The following is a 20,045-nucleotide window of genomic DNA, read 5'->3' as shown; positions in this document are numbered from 1 at the left end:
GTGAATAAAATAACCCTTGCTGTAGTTACACGATGTTAGGTTCCATATTAGGAGCTACCACCCAGGAAAAAGATCTAGGCATCATAGTGGATAATACTTTAAAATCGTCGGCTCAGTGTGCTGCAGCAGTCAAAAAAGCAAACAGAATGTTAAGAATTATTAGAAAGGGAATGGTTAATAGAACGGAAAATGTCATAATGCCTCTGTATCGCTCCATGGTGAGACCACACCTTGAATACTGTGTACAATTCTGGTCGCCGCATCTCAAAAAAGATATAATTGCAATGGAGAAGGTACAGAGAAGGGCAACCTAAATGATAAAGGGGATGGAACAGCTCCCCTATGAGGAAAGGCTGAAGAGGTTAGGACTTTTCAGCTTGGAGAAGAGACGGCTGAGGGGGGATATGATAGAGGTGTTTAAGATCATGAGAGGTCTTGAATGGGTAGATGTAAATTGGTTATTTAATCTATCAAAGGTCTAGGGGGCACTCCATGAAGTTAGCAAGTAACTCATTTAAAACAAACTACAAAATGTTTTTTTCACTCAACGCATAATTAAGCTCTGGAATTCATTGCCAGACGATGTGGTTACGGCAGTTAATATAATAGGGTTTAAAAAAGGTTTGGATACATTACCAGAGAAGAAGTCCATAAACTATTAATCAATAAGGAATAGTAGCTTGGGATCTATTTAATGTTTGGGTACTTTCCAGGTTATTATGGCCTGGTTTGGCCACTGTTGGAAACAGGATGCTGGGCTTGATGGACCCTTGGTCTGACCCAGTATTGCATCTCTTATGTTCTTAAATCAAAGCATTAAATTATTGAACTTACCGCTCATATTTTGGGTTATTTCAGAATACTTGGGAACTCCACATCCTCCCCACAGCCCCTTCAGCAAGGAGTCCCCCAAGGCTCATCACTTTCCTCCACCCTCTTCAACATTTACATCACCCCCCTCTCTGCCAACTCCTCTCTGATCTCAAACTTTAAGTTCTACCTCTACGCTGATGATGTCCAGATCATCATCCCCATACACAACTCTATCTCTGATGCCCTAGAGCATTGGGAGAACTGCCTCACAGCCATCAACTCCCTGCTCACCCACCTCCATCTTGCCCCAAATACGAACAAAACTGAACTCCTACTTATCTCCCCCCATTCTTCCCCCTCCCCTTTCTCTGTCTAACATCCCCAAGCTCAACCTTCTCTCAACGCAACCTTTTGTAAGGGACCTTGGAGTTCTCCTCGACCACCAATTAAGTATGAAGAATTATGTCAACTCCATACTCAAAGCCTGCTTCTTCAAACTTAATGTACTTAAAAAACTCAGACCTCTCCTACACACCCAAGACTTCCGTACAGTGATCCAGGGTACCATCTCTTCCAAATTTGACTACTGTAACGCTCTCCTCCTAGGGCTCCCACACTCCACTATAAAACCACTACAAATGTTACAAAACGCCACAGCAAGACTCATTGCAAATTCCTGTAAACATGAACACATTACTCCCATCCTCAGAGACCTTCACTGGCTCCCCATAGCCTCCCGCATTCTCTACAAAACCCTTACCACAGTACATAAAGCAATTCACACCCACAACTCCAATTGGTTAGATTTCCCTTTTACCGCTCCTCAGTCCACTCGACCCACTAGAGCGGCCAACAAAGGCACCCTTGTCGTGCCCTCTCTGAAAATAGCCCTTCTCTCCTCTACACGCGACCGTGCACTCTCGATCGCAGGTCCCACTCTTTGGAACACCCTAACACCCGACCTGCGCCTTGAACCGTGTGTGACCAAATTCAAAAAGAGATTAAAAACGTTGTTATTCAAACAAGCCTATCCAGAATAGAAGGCCCACAAACCTTCTTCCAAAGTATTACCACACGGCGTTTACTCTTTCCTCATATTGAGGACCCAAGTATTGTTAATTTTTCTCTTCATAGCTGCTTCTTGTTACCCCCCTCCCAGTTCTGCTTTCCCTGTTAACATGTAGTTTCCAAGCTTAATTCGTTCATTGTAAATAAATAAATAAATAAATACCTACCTACCTAACAGTTTTATTCTTGAACAGTCATTCTTGATTGAAGGACAGTGAACGTACTGCCATCTCAGGAATAGTTGCATCTAAAGGGGCGGATTTTCAGACTCGGCGAATAGGCCTACTTTTGTTTGCACTCCAGGCGCAAACAAAAGTACGCTGGATTTTAGTAGATACGCGCGGAGCCGCGCGTATCTGCTAAAAACCTGGATCGGCGCGCGCAAGGCTATCGATTTTGTATAGCCGGCGCGCGCCGAGCCGCGCAGCCTACCCCTGTTCCCTCCAAGGCCGCTCCGAAATCGGAGCGGCCTTGGAGGGAATCCTCTAACGCCCTCCCCTCACCTTCCCCTCCCTTCCTCTACCTAACCCACCCGCCCGGCCCTGTCTACACCCCCCCCCTTACCTTTCTCCGGAGATTTACGCCTCCCGGAGGGAGAAGTAAATCCCCGCGCGCGAGCGGGCCTCCTGCGCGCCGGGCCGCGACCTGGGGGCGGGTACGGAGGGCGCGGCCACGCCCCCGGACTGCCCCGGTTTTACTGTGTAATGCCCTGCCTCCTCTCTTCATTCCTATCCGACCTGGTATCACTCTATCCCGGACAAGGATCTCCGTGCCGGCCACCGTATCCGAGTCAGCTTCTGCCTCTAGATCTGGGGCTTTATTTCTTATTGCACGTAACTTTCCAGATATTGCCCCTTTTTCCCATTATGAGGTAAGAATAGAACTGAGGCACCTCCTCCTTTCTCTCATGTGCACAACAGTGGTGCATAAAGGTTGCATAAAGGATGGAGAGAGAGAAAGTGTGTATATTGCTAGGTCTAGGGAGAGAAGAGGGGGGGAGAGAGAAGAGATGTATGCTAGTGAGTAAGGGGCAAAAGAGGGGGGTTATGCTAGAGAGGGGGGTTTGCTGTGCTGGCATCAAGGAAGGAAGCGTTGTGCCAGGTAAGTCAAAGTCCGTGCATGTGTAGGCTCCCAGTATCCATGCATCAGGTAACCAAGGAGGATCTAATCAGCACTGGGGGTGAGGAGGAGATTCCACACCCAGCCCTCAGCCCCTTCTCAACCTATTGCCTCCTCTGCAGTCCTTATTCTCAGCATAAACCCCTCGGCTCATCTCCTGGCCAGCAGAGGAAGGGGTTGAAGGAGCTCCCCTCACTACTGCAGTCGGGGGAAGAGGAGATAAACACCCCACAGCCTTCCTCAGAGGAAGAAGAGGAATGGGAGAGGGGAACTGGATAGGCATTGGCGCGGGCTTCTTCAGTTTATTTAAAGGGCCAGTGGTGGGAAAAGCCTGTGGCCCCACCGGAAGCCTCTGCTTGTTTCCTGTTTTAGCCCTATAAAAGGCCTCAGTTCCTGTTCCTCAGGGCCTTCAGATCCAGAATCCATAGTTTTCTGTGTTCCTCTTCGGGTCAAGGTCCTCTGTGGTCTTCACTTGTCTAGATGGCTCTTCATTCTTTGTTCTTGGTGTTCCTGATCTCGTCCTGATGTTTCTGGTCTTGTCCTTCGTCAAAGCTCCTTCATCGCCTGTTCCATGTCCTGGTCCTGATGTCTTCGCCTTCGCCTCTGCAACCAGTTATCAGATTCCTTGAGTCCACTTTTCCTGGCGTGCCACCGTCGTGGTCCATGACCAGCCCATGGGGGGCTGTGTAGGGCTCATCATGGTACAAGGCCGCCTTCTCGTCTGCAGCACAAGCCTCCAGGAGACTTCTGTTTTTAATGCCTTGCTTCTGAGAATCCTGAGTCTTGAATCCTGTCCCAGTCTTCAGAGTTCCTTGTGCCTGCTTCTGTCCATGCCCAAGACTCTGCCAGAACCTGCTCCGCTTCAGCGTGGTCCGTGACCAGCCACAGGCAACTGTGTAGGGCGCGCCCCAGTGCAGACCTCTACTGAATCTTCGACATATTCCAGTCTCGTTCCACTTCTTCTGGAGTCTGCTTCACATTCACTGTGGTCCGCGACCAGCCATGGGCGGCTGTGTAGGGTGCGCTGCGATGCAGTTCTCACCCACTACTTTCGCCTGAGTCTTGAATCCTTGCCTGAGACCTCCAAGTAACCTGAATCTTTGTCCGAGTCTTCTGAGTAACCTGAATCTTCGTCCGAGTCTTCCAAGTTCCTGAGTTCCTGTCTTGTCTTGTTCCTACCCTCAGCCTCCGTCTGGCCTCATGCACTCGTCGTTCCCAAGTGGCGGGTCTGGAAGGGCTACCGAGTGGCCGGAGGGCTACTCTTGTGACCAGCATTGTGCTACTGGGTCACATTCGTGCGTGTAGGTCCAGTGGAGGGCTGACCCTGCCTTGTTCCTGCTCTGAAGTTCCTTGCCTTAGTTCCAGTCTTGCTTTGTTCCTGCTCTGCCCGTGCTTGCATGCTTCCACCTCAGACGGTGTGCCTTGGGGCTCCTCCCTAAGTTGTGCCGAGGTGCAGGGGCTCACACTCTCCCATGAGGTAGTGTCCACGCCTCCACGCTTACACCAGCTGAAGGCTGCGCTCGCAACACAACCCTTCCTATGAAAAGGCAGCAGTGCTAATATTAAACCTTCTACTATAGATCCCACCACAAAAATTACATACTAGTAGAAGACCCTCACCAAATACTGAATAAAAAGAGCATAAGTATAAACAGAAACATGCGGACAAAAAGTGAACTGGAAACCACTATAAGCCAAACTCTGTATGCAGTGCAACAATGGAAAAACATAAACATCACCATTCCTCTTCAAACAATAAAATCAAGAAATATAAAATCAATACTAATAAAATCATAGAAATAAAAATAATACATATTTCATAGCAGCTGAAGATTAGAATAAACACCAATAAAATATTTCAGAACATCAGACACAAACATATAATAATTACAAATAATAACAATTAGAAAATCCCCTGCTCATCATACCGGGAACCTTTGAAATTGTCATGGATTAGCAGGCAGAGGGTTGATGTGCACTGGTTTTCTCCTCTCTTCTCATATGTCACATACACTCTCCCTCACTCACATGATGAGTCTCACTCACACACACAGGCTCAGTCTCACTCATGCGCACACACTGACTCTCACTCACATGCACAGTTTCATACAGGTATACACGCAGGCTGTCTCTCACTCTCACATGGTCAGTCTCACTCAGACACATGCAGGCTATCTCTCATTTTCACATACTCAGTCTCATTGAGGTACACACATGCAGACTGTCTCTGATTCTCACCTGCTCAGTCTCACTCATGCGCGCACACTGACTCTCACTCACATGCATAGTTTCATACAGGTATACACGCAGGCTGTCTCTCACTCTCATATGGTCAGTCTCACTCAGACACATGCAGGCTGTCTTCATTTTCACATACTCAGTCTCATTGAGGTAACATGGTCAGTCTCACTCAGACACATGCAGGCTGTCTCTCATTTTCACATACTCAGTCTCATTGAGGTAACATGGTCAGTCTCACTCAGACACATGCAGGCTATCTCTCATTTTCACATACTCAGTCTCATTGAGGTAACATGGTCAGTCTCACTCAGACACATGCAGGCTGTCTCTCATTTTCACATACTCAGTCTCATTGAGGTAACATGGTCAGTCTCACTCAGACACATGCAGGCTGTCTCTCATTTTCACATACTCAGTCTCATTGAGGTAACATGGTCAGTCTCACTCAGACACATGCAGGCTGTCTCTCATTTTCACATACTCAGTCTCATTGAGGTAACATGGTCAGTCTCACTCAGACACATGCAGGCTGTCTCTCATTTTCACATACTCAGTCTCATTGAGGTACACACATGCAGGCTGTCTCTGATTCTCACCTGCTCAGTCTCACTCAGACAGACAGACAGACAGACACACACACACGCTGTCTCTTTCCTCCCGGAAGCACAAGGCGGGCAGAGGCAGCCTCAGCCTATCCTCCTCCAGCCCCCGCGGCCGACCGGGCCGCAGGGCCTGACCCTGCTCCTCTTGGAAACTCTGGCCCGCAATGCTCGCTCCCTTCAGTCGTTCCCAACATAGCAACGTGGCCTTCTCTTTCCCACGCGGGCCCACCCCACTTCCTCTTCCGGGCTGCAGTGATAAGGAGAAGCCGTTTCCCCTCCCCAGTGTTGAGGACATTGCGCTGCAATCGGCCCCTCTTGTCAGCGCTCCGCCTGGGCTTGAAACTGCTGACAACCCGGGTGGCGGAGGAGGAGGAGGCGGCGGCTGCTGCGGTCCGCGGGGGCGGGAGGAGAGAAGAGCAGCTGCACCCGTGGGGGGGGGGGGGGGGGGGGCCGGGGAGCGCTGCCTCCTGCCCACGGAGGTTGCGAGACCCCAGCTCACGCTTTACGACACAGCGGTGTGTCGCGACAGTCCGGGCGAGAATCGCCCTGTTAGTCTATGGGACCACACGCGAGGAACTGCAGAAGGATACCAGAGACAATAGTGGCTTCAGGAGTGAAACCAAGCGGAGAAAAATGCCAGTGTGGGCAGCCTGGACTGGAATTGTTAGGGCGCAGCAAGGTTTTCAGGATCCCTGCTGCTCAACCGGCCGAGCTCATTCCGGGGCTAATGTACTAAGCTGCGTGCAACGTGCTGCGGGTTTTTGCGCGGGTGATTGCGCGCGTTTCCCCCCCCCCGCAACTAACCTTACGCGCTTCTGTAATAATGCGTTCGGCACCAGAAAAACGAGCGCACAACCCCCGCACCGAAAACCCACGGCAGGTTTCCCACGCGTGCGTGCCAATGGCATGTAAAGGAGGCAATTACCCGTCCACGGGCTACGCGGGGAGCCGCGCTAACGGGGAGAACAGTTAATGCGGGGTTTTTGTAGGGCCTGGGTCAGGGCAGGACTTAGTGTGGGTTGGGTGGGTGTCCGCGCAGCTCTGGTGTAATCACGTTCACTTTTTTTTTCCTGATGCTACCGCACATTTTGTGGGTGAGCCCAGCGAGCGGTAGAAGCCTTACAGCGTGGCAGAAGGCTGGAGAGAGAGGAGCCCCACCTTCAGTCCCACTCCCGGGACCGCTAACTGCCTTGAAAGGGAAAGGCTTTTGCCCGGAGGATCATCCATCGCGGGTCTCCCCACGCGGCGGCTCTCCTGCGCGAGTTTCTGCACGGGTTGCTACGCAGGCTCTTGAGCGCGTGATTTTGCGCGCATAGTGGGGCCTGTGTTTGTTTCTGTGCGGATCTTCTGCGCATGTCTCATTAGTGTGCGCCTCTGACGCAGCCGCCTGTGTTTTGCTGGGCGCGACATCAGCCCCTCCGTGTCCACCTTCCTGTTGGCACTTCAGTAAGCAGGGAGCTCCCAAACCGGGCAGACGAAACCCCGTCTTCGGCTCCCTCCGGTATAACCGTTGCCCAGAAGTCGTGCCTGCAGTGTTATCTGCTCTACCTATCCATGTTCACAGCCAGTCTTCTCTCTGTCAGGTCGATACTGTAACGTGCGGTTGAAGATTTCCCGTCTGTAACGAGCTGGGAGCGCACAATTCGGACGCGTAAGGCGATCCAGCGATACAGTCTCCAGTTTCACGCGCCCTTAGCGCTTCTTAAAACAGACGCATAACCCTTTCCGCACGCAGCATGTATATGATATGTAAATGAAGGAATTAGCTGTATAATGAAGGAATTAGCTATTCCCCTACGATACTGTGATGCGCGCTCCGATTATCTCCTTTGTAACCCGCTATTTTGCCGCGTCCTTAACCTGTTAGTTTACCGCCTACCCTCTACCTGGTGTTAGTGTGGTGTTAGAAAATTAAAACGGGAATAAAGTGTAAAAAATGGGGGCGATTTCGGCGCTCAAGGTCCCGTCCGGTCTCCAGTGCAGACCCAGTCCTGTCCCCTCCTCCCGAAGCAAAAAAAAAAAACCCGAAAAAGTAGCAAGGCTCGGGCCTGCTACGGAAGTCCCTTCTCCCTTCTCCTCTCCTCCCGATTTCGGCGCTCAAGGCGGCCGGGCGGGCCGTGCATTCATCCAGGCAGAGGGAGCCGGCGGCGAAAGCGGCCTCCGGCTCCCTCTGCCTGGATGAATGCACGGCCCCCGCCAGCAGCGAATGAATGCCTGTGCGATTTCGGCACTCAAGGCAGTCACATGACGTGACGTCACGCCTTGAGCACCGAAATCGGGAGGAGAGGAGAAGGGACTACCGTAGCAGGCCCGAGCCTTGCTACTTTTTCGGGTTTTTTTTTTTTTTTGCCTCGGGAGGAGGAGACAGACTGGGGCTGCACCGGAGACCGGACGGGGCCAGGGCAGGTGAGCGGGGGCTGGGGGAAAGTTTGCCGAGCATCGGGGAACATAACTGTCCACTTCCTGGTACCTGTCATTTGAAATGACATTTGAAATAACAGATACCAGCACGGCCGTGAAGCGTTAGGCCCGCGAACCCAGGATACTGTATAGGCGCTCTATACAGTAAAATGGGTTGCGCGGGCCTAACGCTTGCTTAAGGCTTCGCAGCCGCGGCTTGCATTTGCATGCAATTTGAAGAGAGTATCGAGCGGTAGGTGAAGAGAACTGTGCGTGCGGGGAGCGAGGGTGCGCCTGACGCTGCCGCACTGTTTCTACCGCGGCCTTAGAGTATCGACCTGTGTGTCCTAAGTCACCACCATAACATGGATCCAGAGGGAGGGAGGGAAGGCGAGGGGGGTTCAGACCACACTGTGGTGGGGCAGATTCCTTAACCCAGTGGTCCCCAACCCTGTCCTGGGGGCCCACCAGCCAGCCGGGTTTTCAGGATCTCCACAATGAATATGCATGAGAGAAAATTTGCATGCACTGCCTCCATAACATGCAAATTTTCTCTCATGCATATTCATTGTGGAGATCCTGAAAACCCGACTGGCTGGTGGCCCCCAGGACAGGGTTGGGGACCACCGCCTTAACTTACTGAGTACACCCCGTGCCTGTCCCACATACACCTTGTTACTAAAGCAAACTGAAACGCATCGCACCGCCTTCTCCGTTGACATGAGCTAAGAAATCTCCCAGGCCATTTTTTCTGATCAAAATTCAGATTTACCATTAAATCAAAAATATTACTGAACTCTTCTGCCTGGTTAACACGTTCTGTGTGTCAGCAGAAAACTTGAAGTCTCACCTTTCCAGCCGTACAGAGTTGACACAGATGGTTCCAAATGTGTTATGTAAAAAATGAAGGGGGATTTTTTTTTTTTTTGCAGTTAAAACAAACTGTGAGCAGTTTATTTGATAGATCAGAGCTGATCAAATGTCCATCTGGGCTCCTGGTTAATGCCACCCATCTCGCTCGCTCCTTCTTCTGGTCTTCTTCCCTTTCTCATGCAATGCGTGGGTTAAGACGCCGCTTTCAGAACACAGCACAGCCCTAACTAATGGACTTCCTGCGAGCCCTGCTGGATGTGTTATCCTTGTACTGCAAACGCTTACAATCCCTTTAACAGGTGCACGCCATTGGATCATAGGACGGGCTTGGATTTGGCCCACTAGGGTTTTATACATTTAACAGACCAATTATTTTACCACGGTTTACTGTTGCCTTCTATTATATCAAGTTCTTTTCCTTTGCTTACTTACTCATTTTTTAAGTACTTCACGGCACCCCTAGTCTGGTGCAAGGAAAGCTAATATATATATATATATATATATATATATATATATATATTCTAACAAGGCTGTTCTTTTATTGGGGATGCGATTGGGCTCTAAGTGCATGCACCGAGAATCGTGATCGGGGTATGAAAGTTCATAATATTTATTTATTTATTTGGTGCTTTTCTATGCCGCTGGCTGGCTCATCCTTGAAGAAGGGCATGCGGAAAAAGGACAGAAGAGGGTGTCCAGGGGTCATAGAGTTGAGCCAGAGAGCCAGACTGTTGCTTGTTTTATTGACCTACAGCCAGTCCTGGCATTTGTGGCAGCAGAAGTGAAATAGCTGCAGGACTGCTGCTGTTTCTCTTCCCTCCATTAGCTTATTGCTTCTTCCCAGCAGATTTAATCAATGAGCTCCCAGAAAGTAGGAGAAGTAGCAACAAGCTGAGAACTATTATTCTGTTCTATCCTTTATATCCCCTCTCTCGCTTAAGTGCCCCACCCCCGTATAACATCAGCAGAGGGGGTGGGCCCCCTGCCGGCCGGTAGCCAGAAGAGCTGAAGGATTTAGCAGCATACTAGAACAGGGAGCAGTCTGGAGGCGCCTTGAAGCCTCCATGTGGTCTCTGCAGGTGGCAGCGTCTATTAGGGATGTGAATCGTTTTAGGACGATTAAAATTATCGTCCGATAATTTTAATATCGTCTTAAACCGTTATGGAACACAATACAATACAGATTCTAACGATTTATCGTTATAAATCGTTAGAATCGTGAGCCGGCACACTAAAACCCCCTAAAACCCACCCCCGACCCTTTAAATTAAATCCCCCACCCTCCCGAACCCCCCCCAAATAACTTAAATAACCTGCGGGTCCAGCGGCGGTCCAGAACGGCAGCGGTCCGGAACGGGCTCCTGCTCTGAATCTGGCCAAAAGTTCCTGGAGGTCCAGCGGGGGTCAGGGAGCGATTTCCCGCCGCGAATCGTTTTCGTACGGAAAATGGCGCCGGCAGGAGATCAACTGCAGGAGGTCGTTCAGCGAGGGTTCCGGCGCCTCGCTGAACGACCTCCTGCAGTCGATCTCCTGCCGGCGCCATTTTCCGTACGAAAACGATTCGCGGCGGGAAATCGCTCCCTGACCCCCGCTGGACCTCCAGGAACTTTTGGCCAGCTTGTGGGGGGCCTCCTGACCCCCACGAGACTTGCCAAAAGTCCAGCGGGGGTCCGGAAGGACCTCCTGCCGTCCAATCTTTTTCGTCTATGGCCGCCGCCATTTTTCGGCGCCATTTTGGAAAATGGCGCCGGCTGAAGACGACAAGATTCAGAGCAGGAGCCCGTTCCGGACCGCTGCCGTTCCGGACCGCCGCTGGACCCGCAGGTTATTTAAGTTATTTGGGGGGGGGTTCGGGAGGGTGGGGGATTTAATTTAAAGGGTCGGGGGTGGGTTTTAGGGGGTTTTAATGTGCCGGTTTTTCGATTTTTCGATTTTTCGATTTTTAACGATTTTTCACGATATTTTACCCCCCCAAACGGCAACAATACGATTCCCTCCCCCTCCCAGCCGAAATCGATCGTTAAGACGATCGAGGACACGATTCACATCCCTAGCGTCTATGCCTTTAGTGCTAGAGACTGTCTAGATAAGGAAACAAGTGACTGCTCCGAGTCCTGACTGCAACTACCGCGAGACGCTTTATAAAGACTCACGAGGCACAGGACAGGCATCTTGCATTGGACGTGCAATGGACTCACTACGTACCTCAGGATTCGGCTCTGGTCTGGTGTATCATTCCTTGGAGATAAGCGTCTTTGAGGTCTAGAGAATAGAGCCAGCCCCCTTTTCTCTGGGTAGCGTTGCTATCTTGAATTTCTCCTTGTGGGAAAAAATGTTGCGAGGGCCTGAACTTGAAGTAGGGGCTTGGGCGTCCTCTTTTCATTGGGCTTAGGAAGTACTTTGAATAGAACCCACTTCTTTTTTTTTATTGGATTGGGACCTGCTCATGGGCATTTCCTCCGGGAGACATGAGAACCTCATTCCCCAAAAGGATTGAACCTTGATTTTGGAAATGAAAAAGACCTTGGGGATGGCCGGGGAGGAAGGTTGAAAACCTGCAATCTGTAGCCCTCCTTGATGATGATTCGAAGAACCTGACATTATTTGGATCCAATGTGGCAAAAAAGCAGGGGTTGGTCAACCTCTGTTGGACCCTGTAGCCATCCAGAGACTAAGGTACTGGCATTGCTCTCTGCAGGGAGTCAGAAAATGAGTTTTGACCGTGAAGGCGATTTCAGCTGCTTTGATTTTATGGTCCCTTGGTCTTGGCTTCTCTTGTTAAGTTTAGCGAGAGCTTGACGAAGGGATATACCATCTTTAATGATAATGGAAGGGCCCCGTCAGTTCTGCTGGCACGGCACTGGCTCCCTTTTGAATTGACCTGTTGTCATCCTGATTGAGTAGTTGGAGGACAGAGCAGTGGATGGGGAAGAGAAGGAAGAAGCAGACAATAGGAGGGAAAGACTAGAGAGGGAGCAGCGGTGGATTTAAATGCTGTCCTCTGGCATTTGGACAGCTGTCCAGGGCAGGAGGGGTAGTGAGGATTACCACAAAGACACGCTGGCCGGCCAGCCCTATGTAATAAGGCAGCTGTGCAGGAGTGGCCACTGGACTGTGCTGGTGGCAGAAGAGCCACTCCTCCTAGGATGGCCACCAAGTCTATTGGGAAGTCCAGCCCTGTTGGAGGCAATGAAAGAGCAAAAAGGTGAGAGATAGCACTAGTTCTTGGAGGAGAAGTCCATAAACTGCTATTAATCAAGTTTACTTAGGGAATAGCCACTGCTATTAACAGTAGCATGGGATCTTCTTAGTGTTAGGGTAATTGCCAGGTTCTTGTGGCCTGGTTTGGCCTCTGTTGGAAACAGGATGCTGGGCTTGAAGGACCCTTGGTCTGACCCAGCATGGCATGTTCTTATGTTTCTTAGCAATGGAAGGGGGAGGAGATAAAGCAGAGAAGGGGAAAGGAGACAGGTGGGGAGAGAGGAAAGGGAGAGGGAGCAGTGGAGAAGGGAGAGAGGAGGGCTGATAATGAGCCACAGAAACAGCACTGTTGCGGAGAGGGAGATCATGGCTCTGGCCATTGATAGAAAAGGGAGGAAGAGGAAGAACCATCTGGTTGGCCTGAGGAGCAGAAGAGAGCAGACAGCAGAGTTTGAGGGAGGAGGAAACCGGCAGGCTGCTACCCTGGAGCCTGGAGAGCCGGGTCGAGGGATGCAGGAAGCATTAGAGGGGAGTGGGAAGGGATGATGGAGGCGGGGAAAGGGTACAAGGATTGCACAGTACAGTCATGTCTATTGATGTTTCTTGTGTGCTTTTTAAACTAAGCCTGGGCAAAGGGTAGGAAATTGCCGCCTGGCTTTGCTATGGCACCTTAGACCACATCACCATGCCCCCCTCCCAGTCTAATGTACCCCTCCTTTGCCCCCACTAACTTTCTGTCTGGAGCCATCACTGCTCAAGCATGGGAAAGTCAAGACACAGTCTGCTGAGTGAAGGAGGGCTCTGTGTAGTCTCTTTTAGCTAAGCTTTAATATAACTTTACCCTGCATTTATCCCTATAGATTGTGCTTATTTGTGCTGTTTAGAATCTGTTTTTGTGGTGGGCAGAATTATTGTTTTCCAATAAATATTACTTAATTTCTCCTGTTCAGCTTCTGTCTTGTGTGGGGATGAATAATCTTACAAAAAAAACCCAAAAAACATTCTCCAATCTTCTATATAAATAAAAATGTTAAATAGTTTGGACAAAATCGCTAATCTCAGAAACCACTGAACCGATTGCTTTCAAATTTGGACACAACCTTCATTTCGCATACGGGAAGGTTCTTCGGTACTTACATTACAGATATGTCACACCTGTGACAGGTAAAATAGGTTTAATGATTTTTTTCCAGAAAACAGCGACATCTGCTGGACGTAAGCGCCATCTGTTACACCTTTCACTAACACACGCTACACTAATCATTTTGCCAGTCCAGGTCCACGTTTCACTTCCTTTTTAATACATTCGCGCACTTTTTTCGCCGGAAGATAACTATTTCCTTTACAGATAAAATACACCCACCACCCTCCTCACACCCCCCCACCCACATGCCAAATTGATTTACTTCCCACAGCCTCCCAACACACACAAAACCACCCTCCTCACACCTCCCACACACATGCCAAATTGATTTACTTCCCACAGCCTCCCACCACACACAAAACCACCCTCCTCACACCCCACACACACATGCCAAATTGATTTACTTCCCAAAGCCTCCCAACACACACAAAAACACCCTCCTCACACCCCCCACGCACACATGCCAAATTGATTTACTTCCCAAAGCCTCCCAACACACACAAAACCACCCTCCTCTCACCCCCCACCCACATGCCAAATTGATTTACTTCCCACAGCCTCCCACCACACACAAAACCACCCTCCTCACACCTCCCACACACATGCCAAATTGATTTACTTCCCAAAGCCTCCCACCACACACAAAACCACCCTCCTCACACCCCCCACGCACATGCCATTTTTACTTACTTCCCACAGCCTCCCACCACACACAAAACCACCCTCCTCACACCCCCCACACACACACATGCCAAATTGATTTACTTCCCACAGCCTCCCACCACACACAGAACCACCCTCCTCACACCCCCCACACACATGCCAAATTGATTTACTTCCCACAGCCTCCCAACACACACAGAACCACCCTCCTCACACCCCCCACACACATGCCAAATTGATTTACTTCCCAAAGCCTCCCACCACACACAAAACCACCCTCCTCACACCTCCCACACACATGCCAAATTGATTTACTTCCCAAAGCCTCCCAACACACACAAAACCACCCTCCTCACACCCCCCACGCACATGCCAAATTGATTTACTTCCCACAGCCTCCCACCACACACAAAACCACCCTCCTCACACCTCCCACACACATGCCAAATTGATTTACTTCCCACAGCCTCCCAACACACACAAAACCACCCTCCTCACACCCCCCACGCACATGCCATTTTTACTTAATTCCCACAGCCTCCCACCACACACAAAACCACCCTCCTCACACCCCCCCACGCACACATGCCAAATTGATTTACTTCCCAAAGCCTCCCAACACACACGAAACCACCCTCCTCTCACCCCCCACCCACATGCCAAATTGATTTACTTTCCCAAAGCCTCCCACCACACACAAAACCACCCTCCTCACACCTCCCACACACATGCCAAATTGATTTACTTCCCACAGCCTCCCACCACACACAAACCACCCTCCTCACACCCCCCACACACATGCCAAATTGATTTACTTCCCACAGCCTCCCACCACACACAAAACCACCCTCCTCACACCCCCCACACACATGCCAAATTGATTTACTTCCCACAGCCTCCCAACACACACAGAACCACCCTCCTCACACCCCCCACACACATGCCAAATTGATTTACTTCCCACAGCCTCCCACCACACACAAAACCACCCTCCTCACACCTCCCACACACATGCCAAATTGATTTACTTCCCACAGCCTCATAACACACACAGAACCACCCTCCTCACACCTCCCACACACATGCCAAATTGATTTACTTCCCACAGCCTCCCAACACACACAAAACCACCCTCCTCACACCCCCCCACACACATGCCAAATTGATTTACTTCCCACAGCCTCCCACCACACACAGAACCACCCTCCTCACACCCCCCCACACACATGCCAAATTGATTTACTTCCCACAGCCTCCCAACACACACAGATCCACCCTCCTCACACCCCCCACACACATGCCAAATTGATTTACTTCCCACAGCCTCCCACCACACACAAAACCACCCTCTTCACACCTCCCACACACATGCCAAATTGATTTACTTCCCACAGCCTCCCAACACACACAGAACCACCCTCCTCACACCCCCCACACACATGCCAAATTGATTTACTTCCCAAAGCCTCCCAACACACACAAAACCACCCTCCTCACACCCCCCACGCACATGCCAAATTGATTTACTTCCCACAGCCTCCCACCACACACAAAACCACCCTCCTCACACCTCCCACACACATGCCAAATTGATTTACTTCCCACAGCCTCCCAACACACACAAAACCACCCTCCTCACACCCCCCACACACATGCCAAATTGATTTACTTCCCACAGCCTCCCACCACACACAGAACCACCCTCCTCACACCCCCCACACACATGCCAAATTGATTTACTTCCCACAGCCTCCCAACACACACAGAACCACCCTCCTCACACCCCCCACACACATGCCAAATTGATTTACTTCCCAAAGCCTCCCAACATACACAAAACCACCCTCCTCACACCCCCCCACGCACATGCCAAATTGATTTACTTCCCACAGCCTCCCACCACACACAAAACCACCCTCCTCACACCTCCCACACACATGCCAAATTGATTTACTTCCCACAGCCTCCCAACACACACAAAACCACCCTCCTCACACCCCCCACGCACATGCCAAATTGATTTACTTCCCAAAGCCTCCCACCACACACAAAACCACCCTCCTCACACCCCCCACGCACATGCCATTTTTACTTACTTCCCACAGCCTCCCACCACACACAAAACCACCCTCCTCACACCCCCCACGCACATGCCATTTTTACTTACTTCCCACAGCCTCCCACCACACACAGAACCACCCTCCTCACACCCCCCACACACATGCCAAATTGATTTACTTCCCACAGCCTCCCAACACACACAGAACCACCCTCCTCACACCCCCCACACACATGCCAAATTGATTTACTTCCCACAGCCTCCCACCACACACAAAACCACCCTCCTCACACCTCCCACACACATGCCAAATTGATTTACTTCCCAAAGCCTCCCACCACACACAAAACCACCCTCCTCCCACCTCCCACACACATGCCAAATTGATTTACTTCCCAAAGCCTCCCAACACACACAAAACCACCCTCCTCACACCCCCCACGCACATGCCAAATTGATTTACTTCCCACAGCCTCCCACCACACACAAAACCACCCTCCTCACACCTCCCACACACATGCCAAATTGATTTACTTTCCCACAGCCTCCCAAACACACACAAAACCACCCTCCTCACACCCCCCACGCACATGCCATTTTTACTTAATTCCCACAGCCTCCCACCACACACAAAACCACCCTCCTCACACCCCCCACGCACACATGCCAAATTGATTTACTTCCCAAAGCCTCCCAACACACACGAAACCACCCTCCTCTCACCCCCAACCCACATGCCAAATTGATTTACTTCCCAAAGCCTCCCACCACACACAAAACCACCCTCCTCACACCTCCCACACACATGCCAAATTGATTTACTTCCCACAGCCTCCCACCACACACAAAACCACCCTCCTCACACCCCCCACACACATGCCAAATTGATTTACTTCCCACAGCCTCCCAACACACACAGAACCACCCTCCTCACACCCCCCACACACATGCCAAATTGATTTACTTCCCACAGCCTCCCACCACACACAAAACCACCCTCCTCCCACCCCCCACACACATGCCAAATTGATTTACTTCCCACAGCCTCCCAACACACACAGAACCACCCTCCTCACACACCCCCCACACACATGCCAAATTGATTTACTTCCCACAGCCTCCCACCACACACAAAACCACCCTCCTCACACCTCCCACACACATGCCAAATTGATTTACTTCCCACAGCCTCCCAACACACACAGAACCACCCTCCTCACACCCCCCCACACACATGCCAAATTGATTTACTTCCCAAAGCCTCCCAACACACACAAAACCACCCTCCTCACACCCCCCACGCACATGCCAAATTGATTTACTTCCCACAGCCTCCCACCACACACAAAACCACCCTCCTCACACCTCCCACACACATGCCAAATTGATTTACTTCCCACAGCCTCCCAACACACACAAAACCACCCTCCTCACACCCCCCACACACATGCCAAATTGATTTACTTCCCACAGCCTCCCACCACACACAGAACCACCCTCCTCACACCCCCCACACGCATGCCAAATTGATTTCCTTCCCACAGCCTCCCAACACACACAGAACCACCCTCCTCACACCCCCCACACACATGCCAAATTGATTTACTTCCCACAGCCTCCCACCACACACAAAACCACCCTCTTCACACCTCCCACACACATGCCAAATTGATTTACTTCCCACAGCCTCCCAACACACACAGAACCACCCTCCTCACACCCCCCACACACATGCCAAATTGATTTACTTCCCAAAGCCTCCCAACACACACAAAACCACCCTCCTCACACCCCCCACGCACATGCCAAATTGATTTACTTCCCACAGCCTCCCACCACACACAAAACCACCCTCCTCACACCTCCCACACACATGCCAAATTGATTTACTTCCCACAGCCTCCCAACACACACAAAACCACCCTCCTCACACCCCCCACACACATGCCAAATTGATTTACTTCCCACAGCCTCCCACCACACACAGAACCACCCTCCTCACACCCCCCCACACACATGCCAAATTGATTTACTTCCCACAGCCTCCCAACACACACAGAACCACCCTCCTCACACCCCCCACACACATGCCAAATTGATTTACTTCCCAAAGCCTCCCAACATACACAAAACCACCCTCCTCACACCCCCCACGCACATGCCAAATTGATTTACTTCCCACAGCCTCCCACCACACACAAAACCACCCTCCTCACACCCCCCACGCACATGCCAAATTGATTTACTTCCCAAAGCCTCCCACCACACACAAAACCACCCCTCCTCACACCCCCCACGCACATGCCATTTTTACTTACTTCCCACAGCCTCCCACCACACACAAAAACCACCCTCCTCACACCCCCCACGCACATGCCATTTTTTACTTACTTCCCACAGCCTCCCACCACACACAAAAGCACCCTCCTCACACCCCCCACACACACACATGCCAAATTGATTTACTTCCCAAAGCCTCCCAACACACACAAAACCACCCTCCTCACACCCCCCACCCACATGCCAAATTGATTTACTTCCCACAGCCTCCCACCACACACAAAACCACCCTCCTCACACCCCCCACGCACATGCCAAATTGATTTACTTCCCACAGCCTCCCACCACACACAAAACCACCCTCCTCACACCCCCCACACACATGCCAAATTGATTTACTTCCCACAGCCTCCCAACACACACAAAACCACCCTCCTCACACCCCCACCACTGCCAATTGATTTACTTACTTCACTTACTTCCCACCCTCCCAAAACAACACAAACCACCATCCTCCACACCACCCCCACGCACAATGCCATTTTTACTTAATTCCCACAGACCCCACCACATCACAAACCACCCTCCTCACACCCCCCACGCACACATGCCAAATTGATTTACCTTCCCAAGCCTCCCAACACCACAAAACCACGCTCCTCTCAAACCCCCCACCCACATGCCAAATTGATTTACTTCCCACAGCCTCCCACCAACACACAAAACCACCCTCCTCACGACCCTCCCACACACCATGCCAAAATTGATTTACTGTACTTCCAAAGCATCCCACCACCAACACTGAAACCCACCCTCACTCACAGGGGGGCGGCCCCCACGCACATGCCATTTTTACTTACTTCCCACAGCCTCCCACCACACACAAAACCACCCTCCTCACACCCCCCACACACACACATGCCAAATTGATTTACTTCCCAAAGCCTCCCACCACACACAAAACCACCCTCCTCACACCCCCCACGCACATGCCATTTTTACTTACTTCCCACAGCCTCCCACCACACACAAAACCACCCTCCTCACACCCCCCACACACACACATGCCAAATTGATTTACTTCCCAAAGCCTCCCAACACACACAAAACCACCCTCCTCACACCCCCCACCCACATGCCAAATTGATTTACTTCCCACAGCCTCCCACCACACACAAAACCACCCTCCTCACACCCCCCCACGCACATGCCAAATTGATTTACTTCCCACAGCCTCCCACCACACACAAAACCACCCTCCTCACACCTCCCACACACATGCCAAATTGATTTACTTCCCACAGCCTCCCAACACACACAAAACCACCCTCCTCACACCCCCCATGCACATGCCATTTTTACTTAATTCCCACAGCCTCCCACCACACACAAAACCACCCTCCTCACACCCCGCACGCACACATGCCAAATTGATTTACTTCCCACAGCCTCCCACCACACACAAAACCACCCTCCTCACACCTCCCACACACATGCCAAATTGATTTACTTCCCAAAGCCTCCCACCACACACAAAACCACCCTCCTCACACCCCCCACGCACATGCCATTTTTATTTACT

Source organism: Rhinatrema bivittatum, chromosome 1 (assembly GCF_901001135.1).
Source record: "Rhinatrema bivittatum chromosome 1, aRhiBiv1.1, whole genome shotgun sequence".
In the NCBI taxonomy this organism is placed as follows: Eukaryota; Metazoa; Chordata; class Amphibia; order Gymnophiona; family Rhinatrematidae; genus Rhinatrema; species Rhinatrema bivittatum.
Note: the sequence above shows the minus strand (reverse complement) of the source record.